Source organism: Fukomys damarensis, unplaced genomic scaffold (assembly GCF_012274545.1).
Source record: "Fukomys damarensis isolate Sample0158 unplaced genomic scaffold, DMR_v1.0_HiC HiC_scaffold_16, whole genome shotgun sequence".
Classification (NCBI taxonomy): Eukaryota; Metazoa; Chordata; class Mammalia; order Rodentia; family Bathyergidae; genus Fukomys; species Fukomys damarensis.
This window is the reverse complement of record NW_022900928.1, coordinates 105,587,651-105,613,112: the sequence shown is the minus strand read 5'-3', so window position 1 is coordinate 105,613,112 and position 25,462 is coordinate 105,587,651. Positions and strand designations below refer to the sequence as shown.

Below are 25,462 nucleotides of genomic sequence, written 5' to 3'. Positions count from 1 at the left end.
TAGCTCTTACTTCCATACACATTACTGATCTTGTACCTTTACACGCCAGGTCTTGGTTCTCATTATTTCCACTTTCCCCACCTTCCCTTTACCCCCACCTCCCCTCCCCACCTTCAAACACTTTATTCCAATTTTTCCATTTTCTCATATTTTTTTCCTTTTCCCTTATTCCCCTTTCCCTATCCTTCACACTGTCCCTACACCTTTGGTCCTTTTCTTCTTATTTCACGTTGCTAATTGTCCCGTTAGGATCTTGATTACTATTTTAGTTTTTCACATAAGAGAAACTATTCGGTTTTTGCATATGTGCGCCTTATTTATTTCACTTAGGAGTATATCCTCAAAATGTACCCATTTACCTATGAATGAATGTACTTTCTTATTCTTTATGGCTGAGTAGTATTCCATTTTATAGAAAAACCACATCTTCTTTATCCAGTTTCCAACTGATGGGCAGATGGGCTGTTTCCAAGTTTTAGCTATTACAAACTGTGCCACTATAAACATGGGTGTGCATATATCACTGTGGTATGATTCTTTTAATTCTTTTGGAAAGATATCCAACAGAGGGATGGCTGGCTCAAATGGAACCTCTAATCCTAGTTCTTTGAGGTATCTGCATATTGACTTCCACAGTGGTTGCACCAGTCTGCACTCCCACCAACAATGGAGAAGGGTTCCTTTCTCCCCACAACCCTGCCAATATTTGTTGTTGTGTGATTTCTTGATAGCAGCCATTCTTTGTGGGGTGAGGTGGAATCTCAGTGTTATTTTCATCTGCATCTCTCGAATGACCAGTGATGTGGAACATTTTTTCATATATTTACTTGCTGCTTTTATTTCTTTGTCTGAGAAAAGTCTGTTCATTTCAGATGCCCATTTTAGAAATGGGTCTTTATATTTGGGGGGCTGGTTGTTTTGAGTTCTTTATATATTTTAGATAATAGTCCTTTGTCTGAGGAGCAGCTGGTAGAAAGTTTTTCCCACATTTTAGGTTGTCTCTTAGTTCTGTTGATGGTTTCTTTTGCAGTGCAGAAGCTTTTTAATAAGATGAGATCCCAGTTGTTGATTCTTTCTGCTAGTTCCCATGCTACTGAGGATTTGTTCATAAAGTCTTTTCCTATACCAATGTCTTCCAGAGTTCTGCCTAACTTATGTTCCAGCAAGTCTAGTGTTTTTGCTTTTATATTTAAATATTTAATCCACTTGGATTTTAATTTAGTGCATGGTGAGAGATAAGGGTCTAGTTTTAGTGTTTGGCAGGTTGAGATCCAGTTTTTCCAACACCATTTATTAAAAAGTATACCTTTCCTCCAGTGGGGACTGTCATCTCCTTTGTCAAAGATGAGGTAGCTGAGTGCATCTGGAGTTGTTTTTGTTTCTTTCAATCTGTCAGAGTGGTTTTGTAGTATAGTTTCAAATTGGAAATTGTTATACCCGCTGCTATGTGTCTGTTGCCTAGGATGGCTTTCGCTATTCTAGGTCTCTTATGGTTCCAAATGAATTTTTGGATTCTTCTTTCTAGTTCTGTGAAGTATAGTGTTGGGATTTCAATTGGTATTGAATTGAATCTGTATAGCAGTTTTCATAGTATGACAATATTCACTATGTTGATTCTTCCTACACAGGAGCAGGGGAGATCTTTCCATTTTCTTATATCCCCCTTGATCACTTTTTTCAGAGTGCTGTAGTTTTCAGTGTAGAGGTCTTTTGCTTCTTTTGTTAGATTGATTCCCAGATACTTCATTTTTTTGGGTGCTATTGTGAAAGGAGTTGTTTCCCTAATTTCTTTCTCAGTAAGTCTGTTATTTGTGTACAAGAAGGCTATTGATTTTTGGGTGTTGACCTTGTATCCAGCTACTCTGCTAAAAGTGTCAATTAAGTCAAGAAGTCTTTTGGTGGAGTTTTTTGGATCTTCAATGTACAGTATCATATCACCAGCAAATAATGACAGTTTAACTTCTTCCTTTCCTATCTGTATTGCTTTAATTTCTTTCTCTTGTCTAATTGCTATGGCTAATATTTCCAGAACTATATTGAAGAGGAGTGGTGATAGTGGACATCCTTGTCTTGTTTCTGATTTTCACATGAAGGTTTTCAGTTTTTGGCCATTTAGTATGATGTTGGCTGTTGCATTTTCGTAGATAGCCTTCATTAAGTTGAGATAGAGACCATCTATTCCAATTTTTTGCAGAGTTTTTATCATGAATAGGTGTTGAATTTTGTCAAATTCTTTTTCTGCATCTATTGAGAGGATCATATGGTTCTTGTCCTTCACTTTGTTAATATAGTGTATTATATTTATTGATTTACGTATGTTGAACAATTTTTGCATCCCTGGAATAAATCTGACTTGATCAGTATGTATGATCTTCTTGATGATCCTCTGTATTCTGTTTGCTAGTATCTTATTGAGGATTTTTGCATCTATATTCATTAAGTAGATTGGTCTGTAGTTCTCTTTTTTAGTTACATCTTTCCCAGTTTTGGGAATCAAAGCGATATTTGTTTTCAGGAATGAATTTGGAAGTATTGCTTCTCTTTCAATTTCATTGAAAAGTCTGAAGAGTAATGGCAGATCTTCTCTAAATGTCTTGTAAAATTCAGCAGTGAATCCATCAGGACCTGGGCTTTTCTTTGTTGGTAAGTTTTTAATTACATTTTTAATTTTACTGATTGTGGTTGGGGTGTTTAAAATGTTTTTACCTTCTTTGTTCAACTTTGGTAATTCATAAGTATCTAGAAGTCTGTCCATTTCTTCTGTGTTTTACATTTTATTACAGTACAGGTTCTCATAGTATGTATTATGATCCTCTGGATTTCTGTCGGATCTGTTGTGACTTCGCCTTTTTCATTCCTGATTGCATGAATCTGAGCCTTTCTTTCCTTTTTTTGATAAGGTTTGCTAAGCGTTTATCAATTTTATTTATTCTTTCAAAAAACCAACTTGATTCATTTATTTTTTGTATCATTTTCTTAGTTTCCATTGCATTGATTTCTGCTCTAATCTTTATAATTTCCTCTCTTGTTCAAGCTTTGTGTTTTTCTTCCTCTTGTTTTTCTAGGAGTCTTAGAGTCATTGTTAGGTTGTTTATTTGAGTTTGCTCTGTTTTCCTAATGTGGGCATTCAGTGCTATGAATTTTCCAAGTAGAACTGCTTTCATTGTGTCGCATAGATTCCTGTCTGTTTTTTTGGCATTTTCATTTATTTGTAAAAACTGTCTGATTTCTTCTTTAATTTCCTCTGTGATCCATTGATTGTTCAGGAGAGTGTTGTTCAATTTCCATGTGTTTGTGAAATTCCTATGGTTTCTTATGCTATTGATCTCCAGCTTTATTGCACTGTGATCTGATAATATACAGGGAAAAACTTCAATTCTTTTCCATTTATTCAAACCTGTTTTGTGAGCTAGTATGTGATCTATCTTGGAGAATGACCCATGTGCAGCTGAAAAGAATGTATATTCTGATTTTTTAGGGTGGAACACTCTACAGATGTCTATTAAGTCCTTTTGTTCAAAAGTTTGGTTCAGTTCTAGTATTTCATTGTTGATTTTTTGCCTAGATGATCTGACAATTTGTGATAGTGGGGCACTCAGATCCCCGACTACAATTGTATTAGTGGTTATTTGGTTTTTCATGTTACTTAATATTTGTTTTATATATTTGGGGGCATTTATATTTGGTGCATATATGTTTATGATTGACATTTCTTCCTCTTGGATTGTTCCCTTTACAAGGATGTAGTGGCCTTCTTCCTCTCTCTTAATCAGTTTTTGTTTGAAGTTTGCTTTGTCTGTGAATAAGACTGCTACCCCTGCTTTTTTCTGGGCTCTTGTAGCGTGGAGAATTGTTTTCCATCCTTTCACTTTCAGGCTATGGGCTTCTTTTAGCACTAGGTGTGTTTTTTGTAAACAACATATTGTTGGATTTTGCTTCTCAATCCATTCTGCCAATCTATTTCTCTTGATTGGTGAATTGAGGCCACTGACATTGATAGTTATAACTGATATGTACTGACTTATTATTGTCATGTTATTGTCCTTTTGTTGACTCTTTTTATTTTTGTCCTCTCCTTTTATTTTTTTGCCTTGGCTATTTTATTTGCTCTGTTGGGCCTCCTGGTGTTGTGATCTTTGTTGTCTTTTTCTAGGATATTGTTTAAAATTCTTTGTAGTGCTGGTTTAGTATTCATGAAGTTTCTCAAGTGTTCTTTCTTATGGAAGTATCTTATTTCTCCATCCATTTTGAAATAGTTTTGCAGGATACATCAGTCTTGGTTGTAGGTTGTTTTCTTTTAGGACTTGAAATACCTCATTCCAGGCTCTCCTTGACCTGAGGGTTTGTGTTGAAAAGTCTGCTGTGATTCTGATGGGCTTTCCTTTGCATGTGATTTGTTTCTTTTCTCTTACTGCTTGTAGTATTTTGTTCTTCTGTTGGGTTTCTGGTATCTTGATTATTATATGTCTAGGTGTAGACTTTTTTTGATCGTGGCTAGTTGGTGTCCTATATGCCTCGCTTATCTGTATGTCTAATTTTTCCCCTCTGTTTGGTAAGTTTTCTGTTGTTAATTCTTTGAACAGCTTTTTTAAGTCATTTGCATTTTCTCCTGGTATTTCATGGGTTCCTATCAGTCTTGTTATTCTTCTTTGCATCATCTAGGAGTTATTGGATTGATTTCTCATGCTCCCGTACTGTTTTTAAGAGACCTCTCTTTTCATGGTCACTGTCTGCTATCCTATCTTCTATATGCGAGAGTCTATCTTTGCAATCTTTTATTCTGTTACATACACTTTCAACAGAGTTTTTAATCTCCTGGATATCTGTTTGAATCTGTTTAATGGATTCCATTTCTTTCCTATGTTGGGGGTGTTCATTGTTTCCATTGCTTTCTTATGCTGGGCCTTCATGGTTTCTATTATGTTCCTAAGCTCATCTATTTTTTTTTTTTTTGTCAGTTTCTGTTCTGGAGTCTCGAATCATGTCTTTCATTTTGCTCACCATCTCTTTGGTTATCTGCGAAATAATTTCTGTTTTGAATTTTTCTCGAGCTTGATTGATCAGTTTTTTTACTTCCTTTGCTGTGAGTTCTGAGTGTCCTGGAGGTTCACTATCTGATTTTTCATCCTCCTTTGCCCTACTGTTTGCCATTGTTGGATCCGAAGTCTGTTTTTGTGGCTTGTTTAAGTGTTTTCTCATCTTTATTTTTGCTGTTGGGTTGCCCTTGATTCAATCTCTGGGTCATTAAATCTTCCTGATATCATTGTGTCCTAGTCTTTGTTTCTCTAATGACTTACAGACATTCTCATTTTTATAGTTGAGAAAACACCTCATCAAATCAATCCCTATCCTTTATCCCTATCGATACAATCAGGAACATAATAGGATCAATCACCACCCTTTATAGCCTGCCACGCCTCTGCAGAGTGCATCCAAGGACTGGCTCAATCAAGGGATCTAAAAGCCGGGGGGGGGCACGTGATGGTGCTCAGCGGCGCCCATGTGGCTACCCTCCTGGCACTGTGTCAGAGCCAATCACTGGGGCCCGCTGGAAATGGCCCATCTCCAGAGGAGGCCCGTAGTTTGGGCCGGGCCACACAGCAGAGGTGTCTCTGTGTTGACTCTACTTTATGGAAGGCATTAGTTCTCTGCTAGGCCATAGAGCTTTGCTCTAACAGATAATTTTGTGGATCCCACTCTTTAGAAGCAGAGTCACAGACACTATTAGTCAGGAACTCTGATTTCACTGAAACACACCACATGAAGAAAGACATATAAGCAAAACCCACACCTACAAATGGCATTTATGACCTTGAATGCCTCATTCCAAGAAAAAGGAGGGCAACATGTGAGGTTAAGAATTTGGACCTAAGTGAATTAGGCTAATATCTGCAGGAAAACAAGATCCAGCTGCAACTGAAGCACTTTGACATGGCAAACTGATTCTTACAAAAACTATGTAGCAACATTTCACATAAGTGTGGGTGGTTTTGTGAAACTTCTACACTAGATTTGTTTTATTTTTATTTCAGATCATTTTATTAGTACATGTATGTAGTTCATTATGTTTACATTCCTTGTGGGGAGTTGGGACATTGAAATAACACATATTAAATCCTTTCTTCATCCCCTTTCTCTTCCTTCCCTTTCCACTCCCTTCATCTCTTGATCCCTGTTCCTTTTGAGAAAGATCTATCTCCCTTCTTCTTACCGTGTATCTTTTATTTTGCTCTTTATTTACATTTTGGGGTCATCTAAGAAAAACCACGCAATAAACTTGTGTGTCTAATTTATTTCACATAACATTATGTTCTCAAGGTGTAACCATTCTCCTACAAATGACTCAACTTTATCTTTCTTTTTGGCAGAGTAGTAATCCATTGTGTGTAAATGCCACATTTTCTTTATCCATTCATCTGGTGATGGAATACAGGCTGCTTCCAAGGTACAGCTATTATGAGTTATGCTACTATAAACATAGATATGCATGTAATATAATGTCTTTAAGTTTTTTAGGAAGGTGCCCAGAAGGGGAATAACTGGATCAAATGGAATTTCTTTTTAGTTTTTGGAGACTTCTCCATACTGATTTCCCCAGTAGTTGTACCAATTTACACTCCCACAAGCAATAAAAAAGTCCCTTGCACACCTTGGCAACATTTGTTATTAGTTGATTTTTTGATGACAGCCAATCTTTCCAGTGATGGAATCTTGGTGTTGCTTTAATTTGCATTTCTCTAGTAGTGTGAAATATTGAGCATTTCTTTATGTATCTATTGGCCATTTGTATTTCTTTTTTTGTGAAGCATTTGTCCCTAAGTTCCCTACCCCATCCAATGAGCAATCAAATTTGCACTGGATGATAGGTGCCCTCTTTGGATATCTTTTAAATTTAGTTTTCTCTTCTCTGCTTGGATAAAGAGAAAAAAATCTACAAGGTTAAAGGACACTTCATAGATTAACGTTCCAAACCTTAAAAGGTGAATGTCCATGCAGGATTTTGAATATTTGTGTTAATATGAAGGTCTTAACAAATTACTACAGAGAAAATGACATAAGATTGGGAAAGCTACAAAAATATGTAGGCAGAAAAATTTATGCTGAAATCATTAAGTGCTTAGCTAATTCTCTTATATAAGAAAAACTTGTGTCTTATTCTCTAGCTATCAAGCACATAGCATATAGAGTTCATTGTATTAGTTTACTAATGATGGATAATAAATTGTCCCCAAACTTAAGGATTAGAAAACATTTATTATCACTCATAGCTTCTATGAGTCAGAGACTTGTAAGTGGTTTGGCTGTGCAGTTTTATAGTAGGGGGAGATGTCTTCTGTGGGTATAGTCAAGATGTCTGCAGGCTTCAGATTAAAAAAGATTTTCTTGGGGCTTTAGAAACATTTTTTTTACAACAAAGATATTGGGATATAATTCACATAATATTTAGCCTCTTAAAGGGTACAATTTGGTGGTGTTGTATATATTTAGTTTTGTAACTATTATCATTAAAGTTATATCATTTTCATCACCCCAGAAAGAAAACCTTTAGCCTTTGTCATTCTTCATTTTCTTCTCTCAAGATATCTGCCACCAATCATTAAACTACTTTCTGTCTCCTAGTATAACCTATTATGAACATTTCATATAAAAAGAATCTATGTTAGTCACTTTCTTTTTGCTGGAACAGGATAACCAACACCCACAACTCAAAGGAAGAGAGATTTATAGAGATTTTAGAGGAATTGATCCACAGCTGGCTGGCTCCAAGGTGCAAGGAGAATGGTTGGAAGGGCTGGAGCAGAGAAAAGCTGTTCAGATCACTGCAGCCAGGAAGAAGAGAGAAAGGGAGGAGTCAAGGAGAAGAATACACTTTTCCAGCTCATGCCCCAGTTATCCTGGTCCAACCAGGTCCTACTCCCAACAGCACTTCAGATACTGAACTCATCAATGAACTAATAAGCTGAAGAACATTTTTCTCCATGATCCAATAACCCTCCAAACACATGAGAATTTGGGGGAAATTTTTATCTAAACAATCAGCATCATGAAACATAGTTTCTTTCACTTAGAATGTTTTCTAATCTCAACTGTATTATAGCATACATCATTATTTCATTATATTTTATGCATAAATAATATTCCATGTATGGACATTCCACATTCAGCTTTTCCATTCATCACCTGCATGCTTTATTTCAATTTACCTATTGTGAACAATGCTGAGATGAACTTTTGTGTACAAGTACTTGTGTGAACATGTTTTTTATTCTCTTGGGTATCTACATGGAGAAATGGGACTGTGGATTATAATCTATTTATTTTTTCTTTTGTTGCTTGTGTTTTTGATGCTGTATCTAAAATTGTTTGCCTAACAAGGCCACACAAATTTATTTTCATATTTTGAGAATTTTATGATGTTAGTTAGCTTTTAGGTTTAGGACTGCTATCATTTTGAGTTAATTTTTACATATGGCATGAAGTAGGGCTTCAAATATATTTTTTGTATGTGAAAGTGTTTATTTCTTGTCTCTCAATTCTATTCAAATCTTTTCCATTGCTATATCTATCTTTAGGCCAGCACTACACAGATTTTGATTATTATAGCTTTGTAATAAGTTTTGAAATCAGGATGGATGAATCCTCCAGAATTGTTCACAAATCCTCCAAATGTTTTTTTTTTTCTTTCAATATTGTTTCATTATTCTGGGCCTCTTATATTTCTGTATTAACTTTAGAATCAGCTTATAAATTTCCTTTAAAAAACCAACAAGTGTGTAGGGGAAGTGGGAAGAATAGGGGAAAGGAAATAAGGGAAAAGAAAAAAATATGAGAAAAGGAAAGAATGGAAACAAAGTCTTTGTAAATCTGGGAGGCTTGAGAGGGTGAAGGGAGAGCAGGGGTATGGGGAATAAATGAGAACCAAGATCTGTCATGTAAAGGTATAAGATCCCAATGATGAACATATGTACTGTATACCTAAAATGTACTAATAAAATCATTGACAAAAAAGCCAATGAGATTACGATAAAGATTATACTGAACCTACAGATCAATTTTGGAGAGGAATGCCATCTTAATAATGAAAAGTCTTTCAACCCATACACAGTTAATAGTGTCAGTTAATTAAAATAAATATTATTTTTAATTTTGTAATACTTTCTCTCTCCCTCCCTCCTCTGACTCATATACTTACTATAAAGTTTTAACTTTCTATTTAATTCTTTATTTTTGCCTCATTCCTTATACCAAAAGGAACTTTCTTATTGATTCCTAGCCAATACAGAAAAATAATACACTTTCTATTTCAAATCAACATTATGCAAGGTTAAGGGGAGTTATCTCAATAGATATTAATGCTCTGGATATTTGGAAATGTCAATTTCAACTGGAAAGCACTATGTAATAATCTGATCTTGAGTAACTCTGAACTGACTACACATTTGGAGCAATCATGCCAGTAACTACAGACTTGAAGAGAACAAACATTTACAGACACATATGTCCATGAAGAGAGTTGAACTCTTTGAAAAGTGGCATCAAATACTCTGCCTTGTGATAACTATTATAAAGAGGTAAAAAATATAGCTTATCAGGCTGGGCGTGGTGGCGCATCCTGTAATCCCAACACCAGGGAGGCTGAGGCAGGAGGATCATTGTGAGTTCGAGACCAGCCTGGGCTACATAGTGAGTTCCAGGTCAGACTCAACTACATAGTGAGACCCTGTCTCACAAAATCAGAAAAAAAAAGCCAAAAAGTATAGCTTATCTTCTCAACTAATGGGTAGTATTTGTCAATTGACAAATCATTTCAATGTACTGTAACCAGTCACAGATTCATTTGATGGGTCAGGCAGACAGAAGTGTAGGGCACTTTAAGAATGTAAAACCAGTTCAAATTCACTTCATGTACACTGTAACTATACAGTACTTCAAAACATATGGACAAAGTCAGCTTATCTGTTCATAGGGTACATAAAGTCATTTTTTTCCAAAAATTAAAAATAACTGACAAGAAACTGAAAAGTACTTAAGCTATTCCTCCACTAAATTACATGATGAAATGAACAGTCACGAAATCACACATATCTAAAAATGAAAATGATATTTTTTCCTTATAGCTTATTTAAATAACTTGGAAAAAACTGTAAAATCATGAATTTTAAAGCTGGATAGAAAGGGGCAAAAATAACTCTGATTATGAAGAACAAAAGCAACTAAAGCAACTGGCGCTGAACAGCCTTCATATTTCTTCAACTTTAGGTTTGAGAAATATTAATTATGTGACTTCAAATCTTCACCTTTGCCTGTAGAAGCAAAATAGTTTGGAAGCTCTATATTTACCATTACTAATGAAATTATTATAATTTCTTTTTCTTCTTTTTATTGAGCTTATTGGTACACTCTAGGTATACAGTAGTTACATTCATTACTGGGAACTTGTATCTTTAGATGACAGGTCTTGGTTCTCATTTTTTCCCCATCCCTGCCCTCCCTTCACCCCCTCCTCCCTTAGCCATTTACATACACTTCATTTCCATTTTTTCATTTTCTCATATTTGTTTCTTCTCCCTTATTTCCTTTCCCCTACCGTTCCCACTTTCCCTACACCTGTAGCCCTTTTCTTCCTATTGCACATTGTCAATTATCTCATTAGGATCTTGTGTACTATTATAGTTTTTCACACCAGAGAAACTATTTGGTATTTACACATATGTGACTTATTTATTTCACTTAGGAGTATATCCTCAAAAGGTATCCATTTGAAATTATTATAATTTCTATTTTTAATGTAAGCTTAAAATAGTGAGCTAAGATCAGCTGCATATAATATAAAGCATGAAACTATCTCAAATTTTGACTCATCTGTTCTTTTGCTCTCATTATAATCCTTTGTTTTGTAATAGTTCAGCAGGTGCTCTTGTCTTCATAACTGGGCAGAAACTTTTAGGAAGCTTGCCCTTTACCTTTTGGATCAGATCACAGGAACATATCGCCTGTGACTCTTACAACAGACAGGTTTAATTACTACAATTTTTTTAAAGCGGACATTTTTAGCAACACTTTCAGGATCACGGGAGCATTTCTGACAGCCAGAATGAGTTGGATTTAAACATCAACGCACTATTTTTAGCTTTAAAATCAACACTTACATAAATATCCCCAAACCAATTAGCAGCAGCTGGAAAGTAAAGGTGTTTACACTTAGCACCAGTGCTAACAACTCCAATGGCTCACAGGCTGGAAGAGCAGAGCCAGGCACAGGGAGCCCTTCCTCCAGAGGTAGTGTTGGCATTGGCATCAGCCTTCTGGTTCACATTTCACAGGTGGGAATGGTCACTGATCTCATACAGGAAAGAGTACGTTTTATTATGAAACATCTTAACGTATGCATCTCCAAACCAGCTTAATGCTCTTGATAAAAAGTTTTGGAAGAAAATGCTAACCAAATTCACACTGTGTTTCCCTGATTGGCCATAGCTGCAAAACAAAATTAAACACAGTTTTATAGTTCTATGTTTCATCTCTCATATGAGAACTAAAGTAGACAGTGCGGTGATCAATAGATGTCTCTCTGTGACTTACAGGTGATGATATATGGCCTTGGTTTCCCACCTCCATGCATTTTTAGCCATATTTGAAACTACTTGCCCAGAAAATATTAACTATAATTCAATTATAATTCAAAATCTCAGGTGCATTTTAAAACATGATTTGAATTTTTAAAAGTCAACTACAAGTTTCTTTTGAAATTGTGTATGAATTTTAGAATGAGAGTAATAGAAACATTATACAGAGAATATGTGAATGAGAGGTTATGTGCCTGGTGCTCATACATAAACATAATGTAAATTTTAAGATTAAAATTCTGGGCATAATTTCAGAGTATTTGTTTTTACTTTTTAGAACAAAAATATCTGTGCTACAGTAAAAACAAACTGCATTTGATATGCACATATATGAGATTAACATGCATTTCAGTACTCAGGCACAGTTATTCAAACTGCCTGATACACATTCTTATGCTGCGGGCAATGCCTTGCCATAGGAAATCTCCAAGATGACTTTATGATACTATTCCTAAATGTCTCAGTCATATCAATTTTACATGCTTATAATTTACTATATACACACACACCATTAGATTTTATACCTATATATCTGAAATGAGTAAGGCAATTAGAGGTTTAAAAGTACTAAATCACAAACTGCTTAAGAACAAGGAGTATATTTTATTCATTGTTTTCTTCAGTGCTTCTCAAACTTCAGCATGGATCAGAATCATAGGAAGCCTTGTTTAAATGGGAATTTCTCAACCCAACTAACCCCTGAGATTCTGATGCAGTAGGTCTAGGGAGAGGCCTGGAAGTCTGTATTTCTAACACATTCTTGATTCTGCTAATTAAGGGAGCACAATTTGAAAAAACAAACAAACAAACAAACAAAAAAAACACTGCTTTAGAGTAAGTAGTGTAGATCTGATTTCTGCATGCAAAATCTTTAAACAGTATTAATTAACCTGGGAAAGAAAGGTGCTGATAAGCTAGTCCTGGACATTTCTTCATCAATTTGTGTCCAAGAGATACTTATGATTTTCGTAAGTTTAATAAAAATAAAAGTAAAAAGCATGAAATTATTGTAATAGAATAAAGTTTTACTGTGGTCTAGGAAAAGGAAAACATGATTGCAATGCAAGCTCCACCATGCTTTGTCTGACGACCAGACACTGGATATCCTGGCCTCATTGTCTGTAGAATGGGAATAGGACGATTGCTATGGTGGGTTCCAAGTACAGAATTCTATAGTATGAGTATCTGGGATTACAATTTTTCACAACTGGGAGTGCCCATTTACACAGGGTTCTTAATTTTCTATTCAGTGTTCTGAATATTCAGTGGCATGAAACAGGAAGGCTGGTAACCTTTAACTGATAAAGCACATATAAAAGTCCTCCATAGATAGAATACTCATTTTAATAAGTGTTTCCGTGGAAAACTTCCCTTGAGAAGCAAGCTCTAACTACATATATTTTTGTTTCTTTACTTTCCTAGCATATTAAGTTCCATATAACTACTGAGGAACAAATTTATGATATGAATTAAAGTGTACATGAAACTAAAAATCTCCTCTGTTCCTCCATTTATTCTCTTTTAAATTTTTCTATGATTTTTTTTTTAATGGCTATTTCTTTTTCTTCTCATAGCCACTAACCAGCACAGAATGGATTATTAAGATTTCCCAGAATTCTAATTCAGATTTGTGAAGACAAATAGAGTAGTAAGAATGAAGTTCTTAAAAATGCATATTCTTTACACATTTTACTCACTGAGGGTTTTTTTTTTGTGTGTGTATGTGTTTGTTTTTTATGGTTAAAAATTTATAAAATGCTTTTGAGTAAATCTAATTCCATCTACCAAAACAGTAAGTTTACAAAAAAGAGAGGTTTTTTGTAACACATACATATATATTTAATGTATGACTGACATATAATCACTATTTTTATAACTGAATTATTACCTCCCACTTACAGCTAATTTACCTCTGGATTTCTGTATCATTAAATATATTAAAAATGTTAGAGCCCAAGTAGAGTGATAATGTTGCTCATTATTAAAAGAGTGAAGATACTAAACATCATAGCCTCTTCCACAGCTTCTGCTTTATATCATGCTACCACAATAAAATATGATCAAAGGTACTATAAACATCTTCTCTTTCATTTAGTCTCTCTGTTTAAATTAATAAAATCAAGACATGTCAAAGTACACAAGCTGGTGATCCTAAGGCCTTGTTTGTAACTATAAATCATCACCTAAATCGGGTGAATATAAAAAGAATAAGAAGTTGGGATAATTCAACAAATACAGAAAATTTGAATTTTAACCACTTTCATTTTGTTGGCTACAATGTATTTCCGTAAAGTTGGCTGTAGAAAATGTGCTTTATATATTTAAGCAAACTACATATATTGCAGATTTCATTAGTAGAGAATAAAGATAAAAGGCACATTATTAAAGGAGTTCTTTCATTTGCACAGGTACTGCACTCATGTAGGCAGAGACTCACTTCCCCGCTGGTCTTCCTTCCCTGTGACAATCTTTCTACGGAAATGTCTTCCTGAAAACGTAAAGGCCACAGACCAATTTCATAGCTGTTTTGGGAAAAGAAAAGAAGGAGGAGGAGGAAGAGAAGGAGAAGAATGAAAAAGAGAAGGAGAAGAAACAGAAATAGAAGGAGGATGGGATGTGGGAAGAGAAGCATTTGTATGTGTACTTAGTCTAGTATTGAACATTTTTCCCTAAATTTTAGAAAACCAAAAATTCACATTAGAAAATCCTTTATGATCACCACATGAAGAATCAAACTTACAAACCATCTTAGCTCATGCATAAAGCAGGGCTTCTTGAAAAAACCCTTTCCCACTGCCTACATTCTGGGAATATCGCATTCTCTTCTTCTCCAGCCTGAGTTCCCCTCTCCCTGCCATGTGCACTGTTCCTCTCCTGTGCTTGCCATGTGCCTTCACGTATGCCATTCCCTTTGTTCTTCTATCCACTTCCTACCACCTTTACTGTGAATCTCTGATTTCAAAAGCTATTTCACTAACCTATAAAGCCTACTGAAAAGAAAGAATTCAGGAAAGGATTTTCTCCAACAACCTGAGATGCACTTGAAGTAATCCTTGCTGTGACGTATATGAAGAAGCAGGACTAGCAGTAGCAGCACAGACAAGAGCATTTAGGGGAAGATGTAGGGCGATAAGGACGTGGGTATACCATTTGCGTTCCTATAGCATGTGGCAACACTGCTTGGAGTCAGCTAGAGTTCTGAATTGCTCCATGAACTGCTATAGTCACGGGTAACAGTCAGCAAAGTGTTAGTTTTTCAACCAAAGATATAAAAACACAACAAAGAATAATAAAAGATCCTGCAAAGGTAGCTATAATCAAAGCAGAATATACAATACTCTGATCATGGGAAGAATCCCTATGAATTTTAACACAAATATTCTTCCACATGAAACTGCACTCTATTTGGGAATTAGGAAAAGCAATAATCCATTTAAAAGGTCTCATTGTTTTCAGTATCAACAGCTAAAACATCAGTTCAAAGAAGGCAATGGTTTTTAACTGTGCATTCATTAATAAATTTCCAGGGTTTAGAACACTGCCTTTCATAGAGTAGATGATCAGCAAATATCAATATACAACAGCTGTACGGAACATCCTTACTTGCCTGGCCAATAACTATCCAACCTTTCATATCTCACTAGGCATGGTCACTTTTTTGCTGAACCTTAGCACAGATACAATCCCCATCTTCAGAGCTATTTTCCTGCCATCCACAAGTTCTGTCAAAGCTCTGGTCTCAGGGAAGGCAATGATTTCTTTGTAGGTCTGTCTGCCTTGATTCATTCTGAGATCCTTTGGGCGGAAAAACGTGTCTCACCCATCTCTGAATTCTTGTCATTTAACATAAGCCTGAAATACAACAGACATTCCATTTCAGAGGTGTGTTTACCGGGCAGAAATATTTTCCTTTAAGACGCTTTGGTAATTTTCAATAGAAAAAATATTTATTATGTGCATAGTACTATGTGAGACGATGTGGAGAGCATTATGCTACACTCTATGGGAAGATTCAAAGATGAATATGACACTGTCTTTGCATTCAAAGCTGCAAGCTAGCTGGAACCATTGCCAGAGGCATCTCTGCAAGAAAATTTAAAGTACAACTGAAAGCTAATCTTTATTTATGGATTGGAATAATTGAAGTAAAAGAGAATGCACTGATTTGTACCTGGCTGGTTATATTTCTTTATATATGCTCTTATATTTTATTTATTATAATGTAATTTAAGAGACTTGCATTATTTATAAAATGTATTTAAACCAATATTTAAAACCATCTAAGTTCTACAGTGGCTGGAAGCTTGTGTTAATCAGGGTCTTGCCAGCTTGGAAAGGGAGCTGCCTCACTGAAACCTACAGACTCTGAAACTCCACACTGGAGAGTATCAATCAGGAGTCTTTGACTTGAAGCAGGACAACAGCCAAGACCCCCCACCCCCACCAAGCAGCACAAAATATTTTGAATTTCCTTTGAATATTCCTCCCTCTTCCAGCTGCCTCATCTTGTAAAACTCATTCATGGATCAAGGTGAAACAACTCTGGGGCCAGGTGACCTCTCCCATTATTCCCCACCCCTACTGCCCCCTTAACCTTAAAAGTCTCCTGGTCTCTCAAACACTTTCAAACTATTAACTTCACTAATCTGAAGAGTGGCTCAAGACTCTCAGAAACTCAACAATGTCTTCATACTCACTCTGCTCACTTGTCTCAGTCAAGCTGATTCCATGGCAACTCTATCCCTATAAAGCGGGACACACTTTCTTTCTTTTTTTAAAAATTTAATTTATTGGTACATTCTAGGTAAACAGTACAGTTACATTCATTACTGGGATCTTGTACCTTTACATGCCAGGTCTTGGTTCTCATTTTTTCCCCTTGTCCCCACCCTCCCTTCCCCCTCCCCTCCCTTCCCCCATTCAAACACTTTAATTCCATTTTTACATTTTCTCATATTTTTTTCCTTTTCCCTTATTCCCCCTTCCCTATCCTTCTCACTCTCCCTACGCCTTTGGTCCTTTTCTTCCTATTTGCTAAGTGGGGACACACTCACTTTCTACCTCCCATCCTGGGGCTGCTTCTACATTGAGACTGTCTGTTACCTCCTTGGGAATTTGCATCATCCTGCTTTAATATTCTTCAGCCGTCCAAGTTGGTTCTCTGGCATTTCCTCCTGTCCCAGCATCTGGGTTTACTTGCCACCCTATCCCCTTGCCTCATTTTTCACTACCATCCTAGATGACTTCCACTTCCACAGGAATCTTTTACCTCAACCTCACTGGGTACCATATTTCTCTAGAATATTTCTGTTTAGGAAACTGTAATCAAAAGCAAAAATTATATGTAGGGTGCCAAGGCATGGAGTTCTGAGTAACCCCTCAATAATTAGCTAAGAGTTATTCTTCAGGATCAAAACATACCATCAAATGAGAAAGAAGGATTAACAAGCCCACGAGCAGAACAGGAACGATTCAGTTAACAAACCCTTACTGAAGGTCCCCCTTGTGCCTGGCACTGAGGATGCTTTGCTTTACCTTTTATTATTAGTTTTTGTTGTTTTCGTTTGCTTGTTTATTTTGGGTTTTTTTCCTCATTGAGTTTATTGGTACATTTTAGGTATACAGTACAGTTACATTCATTATTGGGATCTTGTACCTTTACATGACAGGTCTTGGTTGTTTGTTTATTTTGAGACAGGGGCTCACTATGTAGTTCAGGCTGTCCTTAAACTCACTATGTAGCCCAGGATAGCCATGAACTTGTGGTGATCCTCCTGTCGCAGGATCCCTAGTGCTGGGATTACAAGTATGTGCCACTATGTCTGGCTTGAGGACACTTTGTTTCAAAAAGCTCATTCTTAGGAATGAGGAACAAAGAAGCCGGAGAGAAGCAGCATTTGGTGGCATCTTCATTGTTCCCTACAGGCTTCACAATTAAGCCAATCAGCCAGATCCAAAATATATTTTGATATTTTCTTCTACCTCGATCATATTCCTTGTGTAGTGCCAGATAGAAGCAAAATTTAATTATTCTCCAGCTAAAGCAGTTTGCACAACAATGATAATAATGGTTTCTCTTCCAATAATGATGAACATATGCACCTATGATGGGAGCTTTGCATAAATTTCAGGACTTTTCAAACTCACAAACCTTGACTCTAATCCTATGGTCAAGAATCAGTATTTGGCTGCCAAACTAAGCCTGTATCTTTGGTAGAATCATAACAGATTTGTGGTACTGACATGATGATAAATGTTTTCACAGACATATCTTTGAGTAGTGATTACCACACAGGACAATATCTGAATGAGTAAGTGGTGGCTGCTCAAGATAAAAGGCCTGTGTGGATGTGGGGAGGGAATTTTCTGACTATACTGCTCATCTACTTCCCTGAAAACCATCCAAGAGGAGAAAGCTACAGTACAAATACCAGTCTAAAATCTGTCTGCCAACACTGCCATCTATTCTGATGCCTCCTCAATGGTTCATTGCTCCTACAAATGCTTCTCCTATGGTGAATCGTACTGGATTGTAGAAAATTACAAACATGCTATAGACTTTTGGTTAACATGAAGTAGCTACAAAATTTCAAGTGTGAATCAGTAATCTAATGGATTTGTGCTCTTCAGTATTATTCCACATGTTGGGTACTTTGGGGCTGAACAACTTTAGCCTCTAATGCTTAAATCTCTTCCTTTACCTCTGCCCAGGCAATTACTCCAATTATGCAGTCAAGGTATACCATAATCAGATTCCTTAGTTCACATATTTACAATCACTTCTGCTGGACAGTGATGATTTAATTTAAATATCACCTCTGGGTTAATCCTTTGATCCTATTCCTTAAATGGGCATAGGTAGTAGGTAATTATGTAGGCAAGCAACTACAACAATAAAAACTAGTAGAGGATGAAACCAAAGAGGCTATAAGTAGTCACTTAGATAAAGACTGGCTTATCAATAGTTATAAATATGTGAATGTTCCATTAACTATATTCTTAACCAAAGATGACAAAAGTAAAAAGGAATGGTTAAATTATAATGCAGCTGTTTTTCATGTCTGCAACAGCTAACTTACTCAGTGTTACATGAGGCAAGAAAACAGCATCCTAAATGAAAAAAACAAAAACAAAAACAAAAACTGTCAATCCATATTTCCCTTGGTCTGAACAAAATAGAGATTTCATTTAATTCCATTTTGTTAAGGCTTCTTCCACAGAACTGTCCCTAGCCCTTGGCCATGTCTAATCAGTAGCACAACCTAACACTTTTAATGAACTCCCAGGGTTGTATGGAAAAGTGCGTGCTTCTGACAAATAAAGGTTTTTAAATCAGTGGTGATGTAGACCTTCCTCTTTTCTTCTTACTGCAGGGAGATATTTCTACTGTGGCTGATGGCATTCAGGTGATGAGCCTCTGCAAAATACAGCAAGTGACCTCTTCAAGAATGGGGGAATCAGAGCACATTAAAATTATAGCATTGAACAGCTCTTCAGGGTCAATGGTAATAGGAATCAAAAATTATAGTTCTATAGAATCAAATACATTGATTAATTTTTGAGTGACCTGCTACTGAAGAACTATGAAATTACAGATATGACAATAAATAAAAACATTGGTTTTAGTCATTCTTAAAGACTGGTTTACTTCCATGCAGAAGGGGTAATAGGATAACCACTGGGAGTAAAAGTGCACGAATAACCTAGTACACTCCATCTTACCTTTGAATATGGGAAGTGAGGAAACAATAGGATTACAAGCTCCTCTTATCAAAAAGGAGAAACAGACAGATGTGCAACAGCTTGATGTTTAGTATAGTGCAGAAGTGCCAGGGACAGGGAAAGGAGCCAGGAGTGTAATGTATCTCACTCAACTTCACCTCCCCACAAGGTGGTCCTGTCAGGATGCTGCAGGTTTTATGGCAAGGCACAAGGATTTTTCACTTGTAGAAAAGGAGTGTCATAAATTTTATGACATTTTTATATTTTGTACTATGAAGTCAGCAGCCACTCATAAAATCTATACTTCTAATACAAGGAAGACCAGGAGGTAGAAAGATGTAAACAGAATTAGAAAGGAAAAAAAATTTAAGTCAGTAGCCATTTTTATTAATGTGAAATGAATTTATCTGTCTGTCCCCAGACTTGTGACCTCAAAACAGTAAAATTTGAATTAATTTTTCACTAAGATACCTTCTTCTGCTGAATTCTTGTCATTATGCACCAAATGGTTTGAAATTGGAACAAAAGTGAAATTTGTTTTTTTTCCATTGTTTTTGAAGGCAGTTGTCATTCCCTAATTTCTGTTTATCACATTTACTCTATTATTTTACAAAGCAATGCACCAATCTATTTATTTTCTTCCCATCTACCTAAATAATTCAAACCTCAATATACTCATGTATCCAGACTTCTTGTCTTAATTGCTTTCTTCATTTAAAGTTAAAATACTGTCAAAATTTAATCTCTCTTTCAAAGGGAAATGACTATCCACTTTTCAAATCCATCACTATTATTATCCCCATATTTCCATGAGGATGTAAATGATCTGTTATTAGAATGATCAGTGCAAAGATCTGTTACTAGAAACATGGGTGAGTGTTCACAAGTTAAACCTTCACTGTGCAAACTCAGTAGTTATCTGCTTTGCAGCTGCAAACTGTTCAGGCCCTGATGCCATGCTTTCAGCCACATTTATGTGGATGCCTTTGCACAAAAATAGCTCTCAATCTATAAATGGTGTGGACTAGAAAAATTAGCTTTAAAGATTTCTTTGGTAGGACTTCTGGTCAGTGTATGACACCCATGTGAAATGACAGCATAGTCGTAATGTCTATTCCTACCCCGAAAAACTATGGTCCCTTTAAACTGAGAGGCTAGCTGTGTTTTGAATGATGTCATTAGTGGCATTGCTGTGCTGTTTGAAATGCTAATATTAACACTGGTGAAATAATGACATTCATTCCAGGCTGCCACTCCAGTCAAACCACCACTCTTCAGTCTTTTCTATTGCCCTGTCTATTTTTGGATAATGCGATATCATTTACACAAATCCCTAATGTTATCTCCTTTATTATTCAAATAATTTGACCACAAATTTTATGAAATGTAAAGAACCTGCTAAGGTATTACCATTGGTGATGACTTTGCTGATGAAAGCAAGAGGAAATTTACAGATCAGGTGGTATGCTTGATGACTTTTGTAAAAAGCTAAGGAGCTACAAGGATTATAAAATTCCAAATTCTGTGACACATGTCAGTACTGCTATAATTTGATGGGTATAAAAAGGAGAAATGAACCAACTTATAAAAAGTATATTATATGGTGGACAAAGAAAGATGACAGTTTTCATTAAGAGGAACACTTTTTTATTACTACATTTTGCTTTCAAAGCTGAAACCTAAAGAAGACAATGAAGGAGCTCAAAACTCTATTCCCCAAATACAGAATACCTTCTTCAGTTTGGATGCATTCTTAGGTTTAGACACTTTTCCTTTATTTTCAATATTTATACTCTCCTCCTCAAAGTAGAATTAAAAAAAGGAGAAAAATAAAAATAAAAATGCTTAATTAATTTTGACATCAATTGCATTAATATGAAGTGTTAGATACACTTCTAAGACTCTAAACAATGAAAGCTAGAGAGGTCTGTTAACAAGGCCCACATCTAATATCTAAATTTCAATTATCTGCTGCATTTACAACTCCACGGTTTACAATGTGCCAGAAGGGGTGGCGGCTTAGTAGTCACAGCATCTGGTTTTGAATTGCTACGTTCCTTAAATTTCACAACTTAATTCATCCCCTAGTCCTTGTAGGGCCTGAATATGCAGAATAGTCATCCCATAGTCACTTGTGGGCTTATTCCTCCTGTGTTTTATTACATTACTATGAGCAATAGGATGGTCCTATATCTTTCCTTCATTTTTATAACTGCATTCCATCCTATATTGAGTGGAGACTAATTTCTCTGACAATACTTTAGGAGCGCCCCAAAGAACTATTCATTGTCATATAGTATATAAAGTAACAGGCAATTGATTAAACACATAACAAAATAACAAAAATATCTAACAAAATATGGTCATAATGGCCAGGAGATCTCAAACCATAGTCTCTGGAACATAAGTGATGTAGAAGCATCTCATATCAGGTGCAAGTGGACAACCTGCTCCCTGAGGGATATGGAGGGAGGCCTCTGTAATTGATTCCATATAAACCATGTGTTTACTCCGTGTCTTATACTCTGTGAGCACTGTTGTGGAAAATAAAGAGACCACAAGAGACCCTACTTAGAATGCTCCTGTCATGCATGTATGTCTGCACTGTATGACTTCCCCAAGAGCTGTGCTTCAGTAGCTATTTTGTAAAGTGTATTATTTCTGTAATATTTACTGTCACCTGGGGAAACCCAGTAGGGCTTGTTGAAGTCTTCAATAAAATAGCAAATTAAGTGAGATTTAAAATGCCATAATTAATTAGACCAGCTCTCCTTCACTTGAGGAGCTAGAATCTATACTGAGTGATAGTGATCTGCTAAGTGACTAATAAGGCTATGTGACTAAAAAAGAAGTGTATGCTCTGTGTCAATAATGGTATATCCACAACTTCTAGAAGGCATTAACCTTGACCTTTCATCATTTCTCAGCATTTCCATCAGGTTCTTTTCTGCAGTGAATGATTCTGACCATATTTTAAGCCTTATTTTAGAATATATTTTCTCTTATATAAGGGACTAGAATGCTAGTAATTTGCAACAGTTCCACCCAATCATTTATAAATATAAGAAATAATGGGAATAACTACTGTTATATTTTATTCCTAGAAGGAATATAGAAAATGAAAAAATTTCAAATATAATTCAAATGTAAATATAAACTGAATATCAAAATAGCATCAGAGGTCTTAGGGTTAATAAATCAATAGAAAATGCCAAAAATAGTATAAAAAGTACAAAGAACTTAAATCATCATTATTGTTTAAAATATATAAAAGTTAAAGGGAATAAAATGAATGACAAACTTAGGTATTTTTTATTTAACATAAAAAATGGGCTGGGATGCAGCTCAGTGGTAGAGGAGTTGCCTAGCATCCACAAGGTCCTTGGGTTCAATTCTCAGCAGCACAAACAAAAATATAAAAATAAATCATGTGGATAATTGCAATATATTATAGAATAGTACTTTGGAATGGGAATAGTTTCTTTTATATAAAGACATCCTTAATTAAATTGTGTTAAAACTATTTTGTTTGAATAAGGGTACATTCTTTTAAAATATTCTATAGATTTTCTGTTTTTTTAAAATGAAGACTAAAAGCAGAGATTCTAAAATTAAGAAAATAAAACAGCAGTGACTCTTTAAAAAGATATATTTGAAACATGACAATACTGAAGGTTTAAATACTGAAGGTTTAAAGTAAAAGAACAGCAGATATATTAGTGATATTAACAACAAAGAAAAAAACTTGCACAACTATGTTAATATCAGACAAAATAGACCAAATGAAAAGTATTAGAGAAATAAAAGACCATTAATTACATTGTAATGAATAATCCAGACAAAGATATAAGAATAATCAAACCTGTATACCTAACAACACAGCCTCTGAAATATATATAGACAATTACAGATTGATAAATGTATTACCATAGTGAGAAATTTTAATGTTTTTCTTAATAATTGATAGCTATTATAGACTAAACATATTGTATACTAAATGGAAAAACAGGTAAGTTTGTATAGAAACTGATATGTGATATTTTTTATAAGCAAACAAGGGCATGTGAAGAATATACAAGGAAAGGAGAATATAAGAAACAATCTTAACATGTAGTATGAAATGAAACAAGCTCAATAAATTATAAAATGATTTTAATTACCCATCTTGTTCTCTGACCACAGTACAATTAAATGAAAATTAATAACAAAGAAAACTAAAAACAAAGAAAAACTCTATCCTCAAATATTAGGAAAAAATTGTTTAAAGATTACTATCTAAGTAACTTGTGTCAAAGAACAAATCAATAGAAAATTTCAAATATAAAGAATTTTATGATAAAAATATATGCATTTTAAAACTTAAATGTTTATATTTAAAAATGACTGTAAAAGATGATAAAAATTATATCATTTATTTAAAATTTATGACCAGTGGAGGATTTTCTAAAGGAAGAATCAATCAGGTGGCTGTCACCCCAACCTAGCGATAGTAAGACATCAGGTCCTATGGTTTCTATTCAGCTGTTCCTCCTAAGCTTCAGTGTTCACAGATTTGGCTGTAGGAGATGACTGGATCATGGGCATACGATCCAAATCTGTGCGTTAGTCCATTGAAGAATTTATGAGTAGCTTTCTCTGAGCAGGTGGGATCTGGTCAGAAGAGGTGGGCCACTGAGGGTGTGGCCCAGAAGGGCTCATCTCTTCCCTCTCTATCTTCCCTTCTCTCTCTCACTCATCATCCAGTGAGCAAGTCTCCTCTGCCATGCCACCCTGCCTCGAAGCCAGCCAATAAGGGACTGAGACCTCTACAAATGGTGAGCCAAAATAAATCTCTCCTCTTTTAGCTTGCAGGTGTTGGGTATTTTGTCCCAGCAATGAGGAAAGTGAACAAGACAAATGTGATTTACATAAGTAGAAAGGTCACAGCCATCTATGAAATTTTCTGGCAAAAAATACCCTAAATCCAATCAATCCTCTAGTTCTACTACAGTAAATACAGGGAATGGAGAAACAATTTAAATTATATAATAAGGTAACAAGGGTAATTACAGGACATAGGATTCTGAATAGAAAAAAATATGATGTATTCTCTCTCAAAATTCAAAGAAAATTAAAAAGAAAATAGGAAAAAGGGAGTTGTAAAACAAAAATACTAATATTCATAATATATAAATGCAACATTTTAAATTTTATTGCTATAAACTCTCAACGATTTGTTTTGTTTTTGAGATATTTTAATTGGACATAGTATTAGGTAATATTTAAAGATTTATTATTTTTGTTAGGTATAATAATGCCATAGTGATTATGCTTATCTCTGAGAGAGGCACAATGAAGTATTTACAAATAAATATCATGAAGTCTGAAAGTTGCTCAGCACTATTAAAATATTAAGGAGAAATTAAAAAGTGGGGGAAAAGATGATAATGTGCTGCTGAATATGGAAACTAGATTTTGAGTACATAGGGGTTCATTGCAACATTAGGGCTGGGGATTTAGCTCAGTGATTCCTCTGCCTGCCTCACAAGTGCAAGGTCCTGAGTTCAACCTACAGTACCCAAAACAAACAAACAAAAAAAGTGAAAAATTAAAGAATAAGCCAAAAAAATGGAAAATGAGACAGATATTTTAAAATATAATGGAATACAAAATAAAATCACATTTGAAAGCAGCCATAGTTTAAAGCTGCAGAATCAAAATTAATTCTTCAAAAAAGGCATAGAACAGAAAATCCACATGCCTTCAATGCCTTGAGAAAGAGAAAGAAATGGGAAATGGGCAAGAGAAAGGGAGCCTGCAAGTGAACAATACTAAATCAAAAGGGGAGATGGAAAAATGTGTGTGGGGTTTAAAGCCATCATCTGCTTTTTTCCTATCATGATAATGATTTTTATAAGTGACATCGGCCTATAATTTACCACTTTCTTAGAATTTTTACCTAGTTTTGGTGTTAAAGACAAATGATAATCAAGATAATTTACAGAGCATTTCATCTTTTTGTTGGAATTTGTGTGTGTGTGTGTGTGTGTGTGGTGTCCTTTGAAGATTTAACAGAACATTAATATCCAAGTCTGGCACTTTTTCTTCTCTCTTTTTTAAAAAGAGTATATTTT

General features: G+C 35.3%; 1 protein-coding gene across 1 annotated transcript in view; it reads right to left on the bottom strand.

The window, feature by feature from the left end:
* The window catches only part of Pard3b (par-3 family cell polarity regulator beta), a 1,085,411-nt gene that overhangs the window by 496,677 nt on the left and 563,272 nt on the right, over positions 1 to 25,462 (bottom strand). The gene's annotated exons all lie outside the window — the stretch shown is intronic.